At 43.0% G+C, this 18,184-nt stretch overlaps 1 protein-coding gene and 1 long non-coding RNA gene across 3 annotated transcripts in view; one reads left to right on the top strand and one right to left on the bottom strand.

Moving 5' to 3' along the window:
* The window catches only part of Tmem132d (transmembrane protein 132D), a 647,297-nt gene that overhangs the window by 370,257 nt on the left and 258,856 nt on the right, over positions 1 to 18,184 (bottom strand). The gene's annotated exons all lie outside the window — the stretch shown is intronic.
* On the top strand, positions 14,158 to 14,864 carry LOC134481288 (uncharacterized). The gene is made up of 2 exons (XR_010056758.1): positions 14,158 to 14,273; positions 14,712 to 14,864. It is a non-coding gene; the product is annotated as an uncharacterized LOC134481288 (long non-coding RNA).

Here is an 18,184-nt window from a genome sequence, read left to right as displayed (position 1 = left end):
CTTCACCACAAAGAATAAAGAAGCATAAAGTGAGCTCCTATGAGGGAAGAACGTTCTAGTTAGCTTTGAGTTTTTGTTTGTTTGTTTGTTTGGTTGGTTGGTTGGTTGGTTGGTTTGGGGTTTATAGAGACAGGGTTTTTCTGTGTAGGCCTGACTGTCCTAGAACTCACTCTAGAAACCAGGCTGGTGTCAAACTCACAGAGATAGCCTGTCTCTGCTTTCCAAGTGCTGGAATTAAAAGTACATACCACTACCACCCAGCTTTCTAGTTGAATTTTCTACCGCCTTGATAAAGTATTATAAGCAAAACCAGCTTGAGGAAGAAAGGGTCTCTTTGAGCTTAAGCTTTCAAGTCACAATCCTTACTAAGGGAAGTCAAGGCTAGGAACTCAAGCAAGAACTTGGGAGCAGAAACCCTGGAAGAGTGCTGCTTATTAGCCTGCTGCTGTATAGCTCAGGCTCAGCTTGTTTTCTTATCCAGCCACTAGCTTTGGGGATGGTGCCGCCCATAGTGGGCTGTGCCCTTCCATATCAACCATCTATTCAGACAATTCCTCAAAGACATGGCCACAGGCTAATCTGATGTGGACAGTTCCCCCAGATGAGATTTCCTCTTTCCCACAACTCTAGATTTGTGTCAGGTTGACAACAAACAATAAGCATCTTGGAAAGGAACTAAGTCTTGTTGTCTGTCCTTGAGCCTGGGATCCAACCAAGCCTGAAACAGGGAAGAGTGGCTAACTTTTAGGCAAGAGAAAGCATCTAACCTTTGTAAACAAAAAAAAAATTTATGCTTTTATATTCCTCTTAAATGTTTACCTTTTTATGTTATTGTAACAAGAGCACTGCTCTGGCTTGAATATGGTCTCTAAGATCCCACAATAGAAACTTGAGCCTTAATTCAACAGTATTGAGACCTGGGTCCTTTTAAGAGGTGAAGACGTCAGGAGTGCTCTGTCCTCAGGGAGGTGGATTAGCAATCTCAGGAGGGTTTCCTGGTAGGAAACCATGTTTTCAGCCTTCTTCTATCTGTACTCTGCCTGCCCCTGTGCTTTCTGGGAATGACTGTGACGCCTGGACCTCAGACTCCTCAGTATCCAGAGCTGTGAGAAATTAACCTCCATTCCTAACTGCTTAATCCCTTTCATGCATTCTGTGATAGTTCTCAGATTAAGAGAACCCCTTCACATCAGATTCCAGCTTCTAACAAAAGTTGGAGCTCACAATAACCATGGGCTCTGAAATGCATAGTGGCTCTGAGCCCTGGCCACCTTGGGTAATTGAAAAGTTGGGTCTACCTACCAACGATTCCCTTTTCTTGACCATCCAGCTAAGGTAACCATGCTTGGAGTCTATTTCTGTGTTTTCAGCCATTGTATGTTCCATCTCCTGTGGGCATTTTGGATGCACAGAGCGAATGTGGTTTATTTACACCTTAGAGCATCACATCCTTAAACAGCCAATGATGGCAAAGAACTGAATGTTGGTCCAAGAGCAGACATACTTAGGGGCAGATGTAGGCAGAGCTACGACCCCTTCACATCCACTTTGGGCTGGAGACCACGCCTCTGAGCTGGCCATTAGCTCTACCAACAATGAGTAGCAGTGGATGTTCTTCTAGAACCTTCTGTGGAGTCAGTGGCTGGGACAATCTGGAGATTCATGGAATCACAAGCTTTCTCTAAATCTCTCATTGGCCTGACTTCTCCCACATCCTACTGTCAGCCCTGCAGTCTGCAACTATGCATTTATTTATTAATTTTACTTCACAAACACTTAACATAGCTCTTACCTCATCTGCTTATGATTGTCTGATGAGCCAAGAAGCAACCTTAATTAATCCCTGACACTTCATTGCTAAGTGAAATGCTCTTAAATATACATATATATTTAAATATATATTGATTAAAATTTTTATTATTTTAATGGGAAAATTATGATTTCCATTCCAAGTTGCAATCCTTACAGACATCAAAAGCTTCACCAATATTTGTGTCCTATTTAATGGTGTGTGTGTGTGTGTGTGTGTGTGTGTGTGTGTGTAAAATGTAAGTCTCATCTGTTATCAGGGACAAGTAAATACCCACCGGTTCTTGGTTTTGCTGTTGGTTCTGCTTATTTGCAGGTAGGAAAAGGCAGGACAATGTTTCTCTGGGTTATGGCAGTGCAGGATACAAGTGTTTGATTCCCCAGAATACATGTGTAAAGCCAAATGCAGGAGCAAAGGTTTGTGATCCCAGCACTGGATAGACAGAGACAGGATGAGCTCTGGGGCGCAGTAGCCAGGTAAAGGAAAACACTTGGCAAATTCCAAGCTAAGGAGAGAACCTGATTCTAGATGGTAGGTAGGTAGGTAGGTAGATAGATAGATAGATAGAAAGATAGAGATTGACAGATATATTGACAGATAGACTGACAGATAGATAGATAGATAGATTGATAGATAGACAGACAGACAGACAGACAGACACCATGTGTGTTACATACAGGCATGTACATAGATGTTTGCAAATGCCTAAAGACATCCTTAAATGTCATTCCTCAGATACTGTCCACTTTGGGTTTTGTTTTTCTGTTTTTAAACAAGAGCCAATATGAATCATCATCTTTCACATAAAAACCTTTGACAGTCACTGTCCCAGGAACTGGGGTACAGTATTAGTTAGCCCCTCAGCTTCTGGGACTACAAAGAGGGGATCTGAGTGGCTTCTCTGTGATTGCCCCTCTGGCAAGGCTTTGTCTAGCTGAAATCCAGGCTCTTGGCAGACACCAGAGCGCAGCACTAGCAGCTCCCTTCCATGGCAGGGCTGGATGGCCCCCACGTCAGGCCACTTAGCAGACCCCTTGCTGGAATGCTGTGATTTGCCAGCTGCCAGCCGTTCCACAGCCCACACATTTAAGTAAAGATTTCACAGCCATTACCAGTCTCAGTAATGACACCTGCTGAAAGCTAAGTGCTCTGCCAGCCGTAAACCACAAAGAAAACGCAGGCAGGGTAAAGATGGGCACTGCGATAAAGAAGGAGGGACAGCTATGCTTTTAATTAATTGAGTCAAGTCTCCACCCAGCTATAGCCATTGCCTCTTCTAAGTCCGTTTGATGTTCTGTAGGCAGGGCCAGTCTTACCCTCAGGTGTTGATGGTCAAGGAAGAGAAGGCATGCCAGGAAGGTAACATAGGAAGGTTCTCAAGAATAGATGAGCCTGAGAGAAAGCCAGGTAGACCAGCCTCAGGGCTTCTCCTGTAACTCGTGCTTCAGTGTTTAGAGTCCCAGATCAAACTTCAAGGCCACCACACCATGCAGAAGAGACCCTGCTTCATAGTGCAAGCACAGGTCAGTATTCTGTGTAGTAACCATGTCTGTGGTTCCAGATGAGAGCCAGGGCCAGCCACTGAAACATCTAGGGTCAGTCTTCAATGGACTCATGGATTTGTGATTGCCCTATCTCCTTCAACACTTCCTGACCAAGGTGCAGGCATTAACAGGAATTAATTCACTTTGGTATTATATTAACAAATGGTCCAAAGGATCTCACGTGTCTTAATCACTCTAGTTATTTTCTGTTACTGTGGTACACATTACAACCAAAAAAAAAAAAGAAAAAAGAAAAAAAAAAAGCAACTTGCGGAGGACAGAATTTATTTCAACATATACTTATACTCCATCATGGAAGGAAGTCAAGGCAGGAATTCAAGACAGAAGCCTGGAGGTAGGAACTAATGCAGAAACCATGGAGGAATGCTGCTTACTAGGCTGCTCTTCATGGCTTGCTCAGTTTGCTTTCTTATAAAACCCACTACCATCTTCCTGGGGATGATGCCGCCCACCGTGGACTGGGCCCTCCCACATCCATCCATCATAAAGAAAATGCCCCACAGGCTTACCTACAGGCAATCTGATGAAAGCAATTTCTCAGTTAAGGTACCTTCTCCCCAAATGATTCTGCCTTGTGTCAAGTTGACAAAAACAAATCCTAACCATCACAGCTTACTTATCATCCCCTGATATACAGAAATAAAGCAATGGAGCAAGCAAGGTATGTACCCACTCTAGGGAACTTCTGATCTTTTGCCCCATGATATCTGCAGACATAGGATATGAATATCATAGAGATTAAAGTTCCCTTCCCCCTACACCTAAAAAATCTGTATTGAATCCTGGGCATTTAATCTATAAAAAAAATGTATAGATCAAGCATTTACAGATCATAAATCATAAAAAATTAAAACAATTCTTTGGTGTACATATAATTTTGTCATTTGTTAAAGTCAAAAGGAAATTTTGAATATTCATGAGATGGATTGCTTATTTATTTTTACACAAGGAAATAAATCTTGACTGAATATCCAATACTGCAGAATAGAGAGCATCTTTGCTGTTTTTCAGAGGTGATCAATAATTTGATTTTATAATCATCCGTGCTGAGAATTCTGCTTCACACAAACATATAGTATAAAATGGAAGAAATGGTGAGAGCCATTTCAGAATTTATTGGAAATTTTTTCCAGTCTGAAGCCAAAATTAATTCATCATTTTTTATGAAATTCAAGTCAACAACTCAAACAGCTTTTTTTTTTTAAATCAACCATCCTAACACCACACAATCCAAAGATAATACAAATTTGACACTCTGAGGAAGGTAGGTAGGAAAAGATTAAAATATGAAAAAGTCTTTGTTTTCTATTATAAACGTTTCTGTTTCCATAACGACAGAAAACTTTCTTCTGGAAAAACACCTTGATTTATAGCGTACAGTCAGCTCATATCTCAGCCGGGGGCGTTGCAGGGAGTGGGGTCCAGTGGAGTGACTGCACGCTTGGGAACTGAGGCCACAGTGAAATCCCAGAGTGCAACCTGGGTTAGCTATGCTGCAAACACACTGGACCCTCTATGCATTTGATTTTGAATTACATTGTGTTATTTGCACATTCAGAAACCCAGTACTACTGCCTGACCTTCAGCACTGAATTATACAAATTGGTTGCAACCCATAGCTTCTGAGATACAGTGCATGGGATCAGGTGGTTTCTCATCTAGCAGAAAACGTCAAAGAACACTGGGCTGATGTGACATTGGAGGCCCCACCACCCACCTGTCCCAGATTCCCATCACAGGCTCTGTCAGTTTGGGGAGCTCTGTTTGCCCTCAGAAGTCATGAAGAAGAGGGCATGAAAGGATACTGACCCATGGTAATTTTGGTAAGTTATTTCTCTGCCAGTTAAATGAGCCAATTCAAGTCAGATTAGATTATATTAACTGAAGGTTTATTGGGAAGCTGCTCTAAGTTTGCTGCCCCCAAAGAAGGAGGCTAGGGAAGTCACCATGGGAAGGGAGAGAGAGAAGAGGGGAAAGAGAGAGAAAGAAAGAGCATTAGCATAGAAAAAGAAGGAGAGAGATAGAAGAAAAGAATGGAGAGACCAAAATGTCTGGATTATATAAAGAAAAGTCTCTAGGGGAAGGGTAGCCCAGCCCCTGGGCCAAAAAGTTCAGATTTCAGGGAAGGATAGGGACTGAAGGATGCTGGGAGAACCTGCAGACCAGGTCTGCTTTGTTATGTTAAGATATGCACCACAGTCCCTTGTCCCAAGATCTGAAACCAAATAATTTTCCATGACATAGTATTATTCCACAAACAGAATCAATATTCAAAATTAAGAACCTTTTTTTAAAAAAATGTAGAATTTTTTGGTATATCTTGAAGTACAATATAATTCTTAGACTTCATACCTCGATAACACCCCACCATGAAGAACTATGTGCTCTAAAGCCATGAGCCAAAATAAAAGCTTACCTGACATAAGTTGCTTCTGTCAGGCATGCAGTCACAGCAGGGAGAACAGTTGATAGAGTGATCAGGTTCTCTCCTCTACTGAGAGAACCCAACAGAGTAGGTGACAGGCTCAGTGTGCTATATGCCCCAGCAATGGCACAGACCAAGCTGAGGGTGCCCGCCTGACACTCAGCAGGACATGGACAGGCTCTTGGCAGGAAGGGTTATCAGAGAAATCCCATATGCAACTGCAAGATACAGAGCAGAAGGTGTCTTCTACCCAACGTAGAGGACACAAAAGCTCAGCTCCAGTGACATGAACTCCCACGGGAGCAGAGACCTATTATCCTCAAGCCCACGTGTCTGAGATGCTTCCTTTCTGGTTTCCTCCATGTCCCCGAAGGAGCGCTAGTTGCTTGAGTAATTCTCTCCTCTTGTCTCCTGTGACCTGGAACCTCCACTCCTCTCAGCAGCTATTTTAGCCTGCCAATCCTTGGGCTGTCAGTAGAAACAATGACAGTAATAGGGATGGAACAAATTGCAACATCCCTTGCCAAAGCTTCCTTTTACAATGAGGAATGAGAAACCGATTTTACAGAACTTGCTCTCCTCTTTGGTTGGTGCCAATAGCCCGGAGGCACTCAGTACAGAGCGAGCTGCACATGGTTTGCCTGGATGCCTGCAAACAGAGTCAGCCTAGCACAGAATGTATTTGAAACTGAGAATGCCCTAATCAAAAGGTAGATTGGGTTTGGGCAATACTTTTCTAAGATCAGGCTGTGACGGGCTGTGTTAAGGTTGAATGAGCTTGAACCCCAGGAATCTTTAGTATTGGGAACGGCAGGAGTGGAACCATTCTGTACCTGGCTCTACTGTCTCTGGAACATGTAACCATGACACTCTGCTGAGGACCATGGACACCGGGTCACATAGCATAAGAGCCTGGTGTTCTCCATGCTAATGAGGTATCTAGATAGGCTGCCAAGCTTCCAGCCAATGAGCTTCCCTTCCTGGGCATCCCTACCCACAAAAGGTATTCAATCCCTGGGTCATCCAGAATAAAGTGTATGCATTCACATCCGCCATCAAATAAACCAGTCTGAACAAGCAAGGGCCATCTCTTCATTCAAGATCATCTTGGGGAAGGCCTTGATCTTAAAGAGCTGTGCCTAAAACTCCCAAGGAAGGCCTTCTCTACTCCAGCCTTCATCCCAGACCTGCTGTTTCCCCTTCTGGACAGGCGAATACCGTGGACCACCCGTTTCTGCCTTTTTCTGTGGTGAGGCAAGATGTAGTATGACAAGGACAGTCAGTTCTTAAGGGCCAAAAACTTCTACATCTTAAACCCTTGTGGCTCTCTACCTCTCTGTGGATGCAACATAGCCAGCCACTTCCCAACCCTGCCATTCGGCCTTCCCCGCCGCAATAGACTACATCCTCAAACTAGGAGGCAAAATAAACCCTTCCTTCTGTAAGTTGCTTTCATTGGGTGATTTGTCACAACGGTGAAAAGAGCGATAAATATATCATCCAAGCCTTTCCATGTTCACAGTAGGACTCTGATAATTAACTGTGCACCCCCCGGAACCTACACCCAATGGTAACCAAACAGCAACACTGAAATTTAAAGATTGTTTCTCAAAGTGAACAGATCTTCTAACACATTCTTCACTATTTATTCCTCAACTCACTCTCTCTCTCTCTCTATATATATATATATATATATATATATAGATATAGATATAGATATATAGATAGATAGAGATAGACATAGACATAGATATACAGATATAGAGATAGAGATAGAGATAGATAGATATAGAGATAGAGATAGAGAGATATAGATATAGATATAGAGATAGAGAGAGATATATAGATATAGATAGATATAGATATAGAGATAGATAGATAGATGTAGATATAGATATACAGATATACAGATATAGAGATAGATATATAGAGATAGATATAGAGATATATAGAGATAGATAGAGATAGATATATATAGATAGATATAGAGATAGAGATATACAGATATAGATATAGATAGAGATAGAGAGATATAGAGATATAGATATAGATGTAGATAGGTATAGAGATACAGATACAGATAGATAGATATAGATATAGATATAGATATAGACGTCTTGTTTTCTGTTTTCCCATTACGCACTAGTCTATCAGAAATACCCCTCGTTAGATGCTATGCAGAGTTCGGAAGATGTCAGTGGAGCTTCTAATTTCCTCTGTAGCCCTGCCTCTAGCACATCCTTGCCTTCATGTAGTGCGTGTAGTGGAATTGTACCATGTTCATCCTCTAACAGATGTTCCTGGCTGCTGGCTACCACACCACCCACCAACAATTGTCCATTCAGCAGCCTCAAAGAAGAAGGTGACATTTTTGCCTTAGCCATTTCTCCCGGTACCTGGATCAGCCTGGGTCATCCAAGCTCATAACAAACCCTGGCATCTGTCACAGGATGAAGTGTCAAAAATGACTACTAGGTTGCTTTCCTTTTTAAGCAGTGAACGAAGATGATTTTTGCAATTTTCCTTGGACCACTTTTACATCCAATGGTCCAATAACCCAGTGACCTTATTCACGTCCAGCCTGGAAATTGCACAGTCCAATCTGATAGCCCCTGGTCATGGGGCTTTATTCAAATTTAAATTAGTGGAAAACCAAGTGAAATAAATTCAATTCCCTAGTTGCATAGCAACAGCTCAAGAATACACAGCCCACATGGGTGAGGGCCATAGATGAACAACCCACATGGATTAGGGTCACAGATGTACAACCTACATGGATGAAGAGCATGTATGTACACACTGCACAGAAGAGGACCACTGAAGGACAGCCCAGAAGAATGAGGACCACAGATACACAGCCTACATAAATAATGGCCGTAGATGCACAGCCCATGTTGATGAGGGTCATGGCTTTGGATAGCCTGGTTTTATCATATTTCCAACATCTTAGGAAACTCCACTGGAAAGCAATGCTCGAGAGTAATTTTGACGAAATTCCGCATCCCCCCAGGCACATTTTGAAGTTGACATTTAAAATTTTCCCTTCTAAGCTACAAAGGTTGGATTTTTTTTTAAAGTATATTGAAACTATTGACATTTCAAAATTAACTGTTACATCTTCCTTTTAAAAGTATTCACCAAACTCCAAATACCAGGGCAATTTGATACCCACCATTGTTCACCTGAAAAGAAATACAATCTCTTTCTCCCAGTTATTTTTTTTTCTTTCTCCCCTTCTATCCCTGTTGTCTTGTTCACAGACACTTACCCTCAATTCTATGCTGATTGACTGTATGTCTTTTATCGATCGCTCTCTTGTCTGCAGTCAAAACAAATAGAAAGATTTATTTTCTTGGTAATCCTGAGCCTCCAAATAGTTACTCCAAGAAATAAAAAGAAGAATGATTGTCACAGACTTCAGCTGGGGACACAGAGTATCACAGTTAGCTTCAGCTGTCAACACCTTTGGGGAGAAGAAACCACAACTGACGAATTGTTTCCATCAGAGTGGCCTGTGGGCAAGTTTATGAGGATGTTTCCCTAACTGTTAATTGATGTGGAAAGGCCCAGAACACTGTGGGCAGTGCCCTACCTAGGCAGGTGGTCTTTCATTGTATAAGAAAACAGGCTGAGCAAGCCATGGGGAGCAAGCCAGTAAGCAGCACTCCTCCATGGCCTCTGCATCAGCTCCTGCCTCTAGGTTCCTGTCTTGAGTTCCTTCCCTGGCTTCTCTTGACTATTAAAGCATGAGATGAAATGGAACCTTTCCTCTCCAAGTTGCTTGACGTATATAGTATTTATGCAGCAATAGAAAAGCTAACTAGGACATGAAGAGGTGACAAAGAAAGTGTGTGGCTTCAGTTGTTAATGGAGTGAGTTCTGGGGACCGACCATAGAGCATGTCTGGACATGAGTGCCATCATTACCCATTGTATATCCATAGTAATCTTATGTAAGCCTTTGGTGCATATAATCTCTTTGTTAATATAATAGTTGATATGTGTGTGCGTTTATGTACACATCTATGTGCAGGTACACACACATCCATGCCCTGACCAGAGAAGGACTTTGTGTATCATCTCTAACTCCCTGCTGTTATTTTCTTGTGGCAATTATTTCACTGAATTGCTAGTTTTGGAGTAGACTGGCAGCAAGCATTAGCAATCCTTCTACCTCGAAGCCCTAAGCCCTGGAGCTATAGGCATGCAATGCCACATGTGGCTTTTTCATGAGTGTTGGAGATTGGAGCCTTCATGTTTATGCAGTGAGGGCTCTTCTCCCCTGAGCCTACAGTGCTGGGAAAACTGACTATCTTCATGTAGAAGAATGAAACTGAATTTTTACCTCTCAATGTTGCACAATGCTAAACTTCAATAGATTAAGGACCTCAACCAAACTGAAACTTCTAGATGAAAGTGTAGGGAGTTCATGTCAAGATATAGGTATGGGCAAGGACTTTCTGAATAGGACTCTGATCACTCAGGAAATCAGGCCAATAATCAACAAATGTATCTCATGAAGCTGAAAAGCTTTCAAACAGCGAAGGAGACTTTTCAATCAAATGAAGGAATGCCCATATTCTACACACATTCTGTACAGAATGGGAGAAGATCTTTGCCAGTGATAAATCCAACAGTGAATACATAACAAATAAAGAAGCCAAACAACCCAATTTTTAAAATAGAGCATGGGATTGAACTGAGAGTCCTCAAAGAAATATAGAATGACATTAATCAAGTTTTAAAGTGTTCAATATTCTTGGCCATCAGGGAAATACAAACTGAAGCTACTTTTGAGATCGCATGTCATCCTGGTCACAATGGGCATCATCAAGAAAATAAATAAGAACAAAGGCTGGAAAGGATATGGGGAAAGTGGAACCCTTATGTGTTCTTAGTGAGGGTACAAATGGAGATTCCCTTCAAAGCTAAAAATAGAACAATCATATGATGAAGCTACAAATGTCAAAGAACACATATTCTGCATAGAACACTTAAGACAGACATGTCAGAAGTCATGATAGTTTGTGCTATGCTGAAGAGATACACAGCCCCAAATCTTACTAGCTTTAACAGAAGTTCATTCTGTGTTCATCCTCTCTGTTCTTTATGAACAGGCAGAGTGTAGGCTATATGAGGCTGCTGTCAGTATCCAGCATCTCAACATTGCCAACTAAAGAGTGATAGAGCAAGAAGGCTGACATCTTAGCTCAGTCATAGGTCCATAGAACTGACACATGTTATTTTGGACAAAGGAAGTCATATGACCAGAGTTGACTACATAATAGTTCACTTAGGATCCTAAATTTGTTACTTTTCACAGGGCTGTGACAAAATGCCTGATAAAGGTAACTGAAGGGAGGACGGGTTTATTCAAGTTCCCAGTTCAAAGGTGCACAGCCCATCATGTTGGGAAATCATGGCAGCGGGTGGATGAGGCAGCTGGGCACATCAAGTCTATAATCTAGAAGAAGAGAGGTGAATGCTGGTGCTTAATTTGTTTTCTCTCTTTATTCCATCCAAGACCCTAGCCCAAGAGATGGTACTGGCCACATTGGGGTGGGTGTTCCCTCTTCAGTTAACTCTTTCTAGAAATGTCTACACACACATGTGCTCACTCCTAAAGATGTGTCTTGTACGTTATCTAAATCTAAGGAGGCTGACAATGCAGGTCCTGTTTAGACATAAATTCTAAAGCGCAGCTAGAATATTCCCAACCAAGGATGTTTGACATGATGAAGCAAAGTAAAATGATACTGAGGAGTTAGATTCACAAAGCCATTGCCCACAATCTCACTTCAATAGGTGGAAAGCCCTATACCATAGAATCTCAGCTGTGTCTGTGGAACCAGGGTGACCCTGACATCTTCCTAGTCAAGGACAACAGGAAAGAGGAGATGTAGAAAAAAAAAACAGCACATCTTCCTAAGAGAATATAGGCATGCTAGTTATCTTTTATTATAACCTAGACTCACCTGAGAAGAAAGTCTCCATGGAAGACTGTCTAGATCAGGTTGGCTACTAGGCCTGTCTATGTAGGAGTGTCTTAATCCAGGTAATTGAAATGGGAAGACCCATTCCACTGTGGGTGGCACCATTCCCTAGTCCTGGTGGGGTTTAAATATACGAGTGGAGAGATCAAAATGAATGGAAATGAGCAAGGGAGCACTCATACATTCACTTCTTTCTGCTCTTGACTGTAGGAGTGATGTGACTAGCTGTTTAATGTGCCTGGCTTGGATTTCCCTAGAATGATGAATTGTAACCTTGCATTGTAACCTAAAATAAATCTTTCTCCCCTGTGTTTCTTTTTGTCAGGGTATTTTATCTTACAGAGAAAAACAAACTAGGACAAATAGGGACTGATATTATGGTATACCAATGACAGGCCCAGGCATTGTGGTATATCGATGACATGCTCAAGCATTATCAGGTTGGTTTCTAATATACTGATGACATGCTTATGCACAAGCTCGGGGCTGCTCTTCCTGGCTTGGAATTAGGTGGAGAAATGGAAGAGGACATTTTCTACATAAATCAGATGGGGTAGTAGAATTCCAAACCCCAGGCTTCAAGTTATGGAGGGGGCTCTGAGAAATACTCAGGGATCACATGTTTTCAATGCAACGCCATTCAAGTCTTCAAAACCCATCCACAACAAGAGTGACTTGTTACCAAAAGCAAAGGCTGAAGGTGTGACAATCTGATCAGGTTCTGTTTCTGCATCAATAAAAGCATAGAATTAGACACATCATAGGCTTGAGTGGGTTTTTTTTTTATCCAATCACAGCTGGCATCTGCTTTCTCAGACACCAGATTTGCCAGATGGCCAACAGAGTCTATGGTCTCCTAAGTCAGCATCAGTGGAAGATTCTGGATAAGAGCAGGACACACACGGACACACACATACATACATACACACACACACACACACACACACACACACACACACACACGGAACTTTTATGTCCCTTAGAAGCGCTGACTGACTTTACACCATGTCATGCACTGTTCTGAGCTAAAGTTTTTCAGTTTAAACCCTCCCGGGGGGGGGGGGGGTCAAGAGGATATTGCTGCTCAAGTAGATGTCTAGCCAGACCACATCCATTATCCCAAGCCTGAAGACACCAGCTATAATTTTCAAGCACTCATTAAACACAGCATATCTTTCATCTGTATGTATAGTATTTTATACATCTGAAAGATCCCACAGGATAGTGTCCAGGTCCAAAGACAGTAAGCCCCCACTCCGACTTCTTCCAACTCTCTTTCTGAAACGGAAGTCATGACTTGACCTGGAATTACTCTCTCTCCCTAAATCAGAACTATTTATTAGAAATCTTTTCACTTTGGACTCTATTCTGAAATAGACCCCACCAAAAAAAAAAAAAAGTCAGTTTGACAGAATCTTTCATGTGGAAGCCACCTTCAAAGGCTTTTGATTTCTTTACACTATTTTTTGATGTATGAAGAACAAGCCCACCGTGGTTCCTGCCATGTGAATCTAATCTAATGCCATGTACACAAGATGTTCATGCTGAATAGCTCCTGGTACAAATAAGACAACAGGCAGGTGGCACACAGAGGCTTGCTTCAAATGAGAAGACTGATGAGTAGAGTGTCAGGCAAAGGGAATTGAAGGGGCTGGCACAATGACAGAATGTCAACAGAAGTGACATCTAGGCACAATGTACAGCGTAATGGCAGCCCAAACTGAAGCTTAAATTGGCACATGCTCAAAGGGTGCGGTAACTTTCATATTTCCAGTCATGGGAACATCGATAAATATCACACTTTTAGGCTTCTCTAAAATAAGAATATATCGTATGCATCCTCTGCAAAAATGCAGGGAAGATTGGTAGACCCAGTGGTTCTGCTCATTCTTTTGGAAAATGAATGAGGCAAGCAGAGAAGGGGGAGTTAAGCCCTAACGACAAAACACAGCTGGGAAAATAGGCAGTGGGTGGGTATTTCCTAGTTTCCTGTGCCCAAGGACCTCTTCCCACAGCCAGAAAGGGCCACCCATTTAGAATGTCCTCAAACACTGGCACTGAAGGAGAAAGGTAGAAACCCCACACAGAGTTCTCCTCTGTACACTCAGAAGGGACAGGTCATGTGCACTTTCTTTCTTTCAGCAGAAGCTACATGAGCATGCCTGACCTCAGGGGGATGGGCAAGCTCAACTTAATGATGATAGGGAAGACATACTTAATGGAGATGAGGAAACCAAGCCAGTTCTCTTCTCTGGGGGGCAATAGTGGATGACTACAATGGTCACTGCATGATGATGACATCCAATGAGATGTCACAATGACAGACAGAAGTGACTATCCTGACACCAAAGCCAAAGATTCCATAGGAGAGTAAACAAGGCATGCTGTGGGGGTTGATGGGCTTGGAGGAGGCCATGCTCTTATAGGGTGTGACAGCTCATCAACGAGAGGCAATAACCTTTCCATCTGACCCCAGTTCAGGTAGAACGCTGCAAACAACCCATTCAACCATTATTAGAGCACCTACTATGTGGGGTCCTGCCTGAAGCTCAGATATGCAATCCTTCCTGACAGGATGGATGGTTTTCCTAGAATACGCCTTGTTTGTGAGCCACCAGGCATTGAACCAATTTGGCGCCACACAGGAAAGGGTTCAGAGTATCTTCAAGTCCCACTCTAGATTTTTCTGCTTGAAAACCTGCTTCAGACAAGTACCGGGAGTCTCTTAGACACTGCTGGAGTCAGAATAATTCATGGCGAGCCATCGGGCCCCACGCACATGCTCTCTGAAGCTGTGTAATGTACTCACACACGTTCTCATTAAGGACCACAGTTTTCAGCCCTGTGAGGCAGAAACCAGTTATCATTATGCATCTCCAGGAATGCAGATTAAAATTAAATCAATTTGTTTATCTCCAGGTTCTCTGACCAATGAACATGAGAAAGGAAAGCACTCCGCCCCTACCCCAACCACCACCTCACCACCACCACACAAGGACAACCCTCATTCAAATGGAGATATTAAAAATATCAATCTCAGAAGGCTTTTGAAAATAAACTTAATTATCCAAAGGGCAGGAGACCAAGTGGGAATCTGCCACTGCTGGTGCTGTGAGCTAACATCTAGGCCTTCAAGATAGCAGCTACTGCATTTGAAGTAGGTAGTGGCATTCGCTTGTAAATTCATTTGAGCATCTATGAATTTGTGTCCCTCTATATAACATTTTAAAAAGCATCTGCATTTCTAAAATACGCCTTAAGAAGTGTCTTGTGGTAAAATATTTTAAGTTTTTCTTCTGTATTTTTCCTTTATTTTTTAACTAGCCTACGGAAGAGGGAGCGTCCTTGAGGCATTTCATACACACTCTAGTTTGGTTGATTCCCTCCCACTGTTCCCCGCTACCCTGTTGCATCCTTCCACACCCAATGTGCCTCCTTAACTTCCGGTTTTCCCCCTTCCATTTTTATACGTTATGGGTTTTGCCACGTTCCCATCTGCTACACTTCAGACCTCTTTTAACCCCTCTCGTGTAATCCTTCCTAGTTTCCCGGTCTCTTGTCTACCTCGCGCCTACATAAATACACATTAATAAAAATTAAGTACCAGGATCTGCAAATGAGATAGAATGCATAGTATTAGAATTTCTGGGTTTTGGCTACCTGTGTTTCCTAGCTGTCTGTCTGTCTGTCTGCCTGCCTGCCTGTCTCTCTGACTCTCTGCCTGTTTCTGTCTCTCTGACTCTCTGCCTCTGTTTCTGTCTTTCTGTGTCTCTGTCTCTGACTTTCTGAGTCTCTGCCTCTCTGCCTCTACCTCTGCCTCTGCCTCTGCGCCCCACCCCCATTCCCCCAACTCTGTTGCAGTAACATAAGAAACTGGTTTCATTGACACAAGAAACAATAACAACATACCTGCCCACTTTCTATGGGGCATCACAAGGATCAGTTGAGACGGTGTGAGTGTGAACTTTAACCCCTGTGGTCCCTGCTCCTCTGGTCACACTTGCATCATCAGACACATGTACACGCTCTACTCCCATGACTCCGTGGTCCATCCGTTCTCAAACTCTTGCTCATTTGGATAAATCTTGGGGTTTCTTTGAGACTCAACTTGTTAGAGAAAGGTCTGCTTGAGTAATCTGCCCTAATTTTGCTTTTCTTTTCCTAAATCAGAGAAATGTCCCATGAACCCAAATGGGACACCTGCCCCCCCCCAGCATGCTCCCCATTTCCCCTCTGTGTATGTGTGTGTGTGCCTGTGTGTGGACATACCATAGCACACATGTGGAAGTCAGAGGACTGCCTCAGTGTCACAGTCTCGCCCTTCCACTTTGTGAGACACTCTGATCAGTGTGTGCTGCTCTGTACACTAACTAGGGTCATATGAGCTTCTGAGGTACTCTCTAGCCTCTGCCTGTCTTGCTCTAAGAAGACAGGGATTACATGCTACCAGATCTGGCTGTACATGGTACCTGGGGTTTTTAACTCAGGTCCTCCTATTTGGCGTGCACTTTGTTGAACTGGGTCATTTCCCTAGCCTTCACCACTACCTCCCAGATTCTATCAGATTTTGTGCACAGGAAATGCTCTTGCAAACAGGTCTAATGCCACATATGGATTCATTATTGGAAGAGTTCCTCAGTTTGCTCGGCATTAGGCAGCAGGGTATAAGCACTAGGTAGTGTTCCCCCAGAATAACATTTCAGCATACAGTACTATCCCGTCCAACCATCCTGCTTCTGTGAGACCTCCAAGACCTGGTTCAATGGCCCACGAGACACGGTTTCCTGCCTTTCTGGAACGCACACTTGTTCCTTGATCTTTTATGTATTTTTGATGCTTTGTGCTCTTGGTTTGGGGACATGCGCACCTGTGGGTAGTTGAGAAAATCTTTTGGTACCTTCTCTTATCCTTCTTCCTTTTATCCTCCTCTCGCTTCCTGGCAAGATGACACAGGGACACACAGAGTCTCCCCGAAGAACAAGGCACGGCAGCTAACACAAGGAAGGCAACAAGGGAGAGATCTATTTTTCTGGTTGACATTTTATTCTGAAAAATTCAAACTACCAAAAGACTCTTCCTACACTCAACATCTAAAGGTCAGTAGGGCTGTCCTTTCTGGAAGGATTCTGGGCCCTTGGAGAAGGACAGCTGGAGTGAAAAAGGACGTAGGAGTGGGGGTGGGGGCACACATTGCAGATTTATAGCTTAAGTTTTGCACCCAGGGATGCGACTCAGAATACACAGCAGCTGACAAACGTAGGTGCTATCAAACAGCTGGGCCCCCACACAGCTACTTTCCTGAACACTGGATGGAGAGGAGCCTTACATTCATGAGAACACAGGACAGTAGAAAGTAAGGCCAGGGGGCTAGAGAGATGGCTCAGTGGTTAAGAGCACTGATTGCTCTTTCAGAGGTCCGGAGTTCAAATCCCAGCAACCACATGGTGGCTCACAACCATCTATAATGAGATCTGATACCCTCTTCTGGTGTGTCTGAAGACAGTGACAGTGTACTTATATATAATAAATAAATCTTTGAAAAAAATTAAAGAAAAAAAGAAAAGAAAGTATATCAGGAAAGGACTCTGTCCCAGTGACAGTGAGTACTATGTCTCAACTGACTGGCACACATGGGAAACACTTCAGAACACTGTGCAGTCTTCCCAGACTATCCCCCAGAGTAATGGTCAGCGTGACTATCACCTGATTTCTTTTAGACATGAGAAACAGGGACAGGCCTGATGTCAAAACTCTGGTCATCAGTAGCATTGGCTGTGAAATTTAAGTCTTCTTGCCTGACTAGACCTCCAGAGAAAAATGGCTACCTCTTGATGGGTCACGTGATGAAAGTCCTATACAAGAGGCAGAGAGTGCTACAGTGTGGTCACATGAATGCAACATGACGACTTAGGGTCTTCCGGCAAGACGATTATCGAACCATCTGGGATCAGATCGTTGCCTTCTCCTCTTCCGGAATGTGGTGGAAGGAAAGAGGCAGCCTCCTTAGACAGCTGGCATGAGCACTGTGGAGACCTTCATCTTCTGTTTGATCTTTCAGGAATGCCTTGCATCATTGTTTAGAGAAGCAACTCCCTCATATCCCCCAGCAATTCTCCTGGCCTGTGTGTTGGGTGAACAGGACCCCACTCTGAGCTGCAAAGGGTTCATGATGCCTTACATAAGGGATATTCTCAGGATGCTCAGTGAACTCCCTAAACTACAGCATCCCTAAGGTCCTGTCTACCGTGCCAAACACGGTTTTGGAAATAAGTCAAATGTCATTCACACATATGTCTAAAATGAAAATACTTGGCAACTAGATATTATAACACAGAACAGATGCATAGCTCTCAGAGTACACACCTTCAGAACTCAAGCAAAGGAACACCAAC

Source organism: Rattus norvegicus, chromosome 12 (assembly GCF_036323735.1).
Source record: "Rattus norvegicus strain BN/NHsdMcwi chromosome 12, GRCr8, whole genome shotgun sequence".
NCBI lineage: Eukaryota > Metazoa > Chordata > Mammalia > Rodentia > Muridae > Rattus > Rattus norvegicus.
The sequence above is the reverse complement of the archived record's forward strand: the minus strand, read 5'-3'. Positions and strand labels throughout refer to the sequence as shown.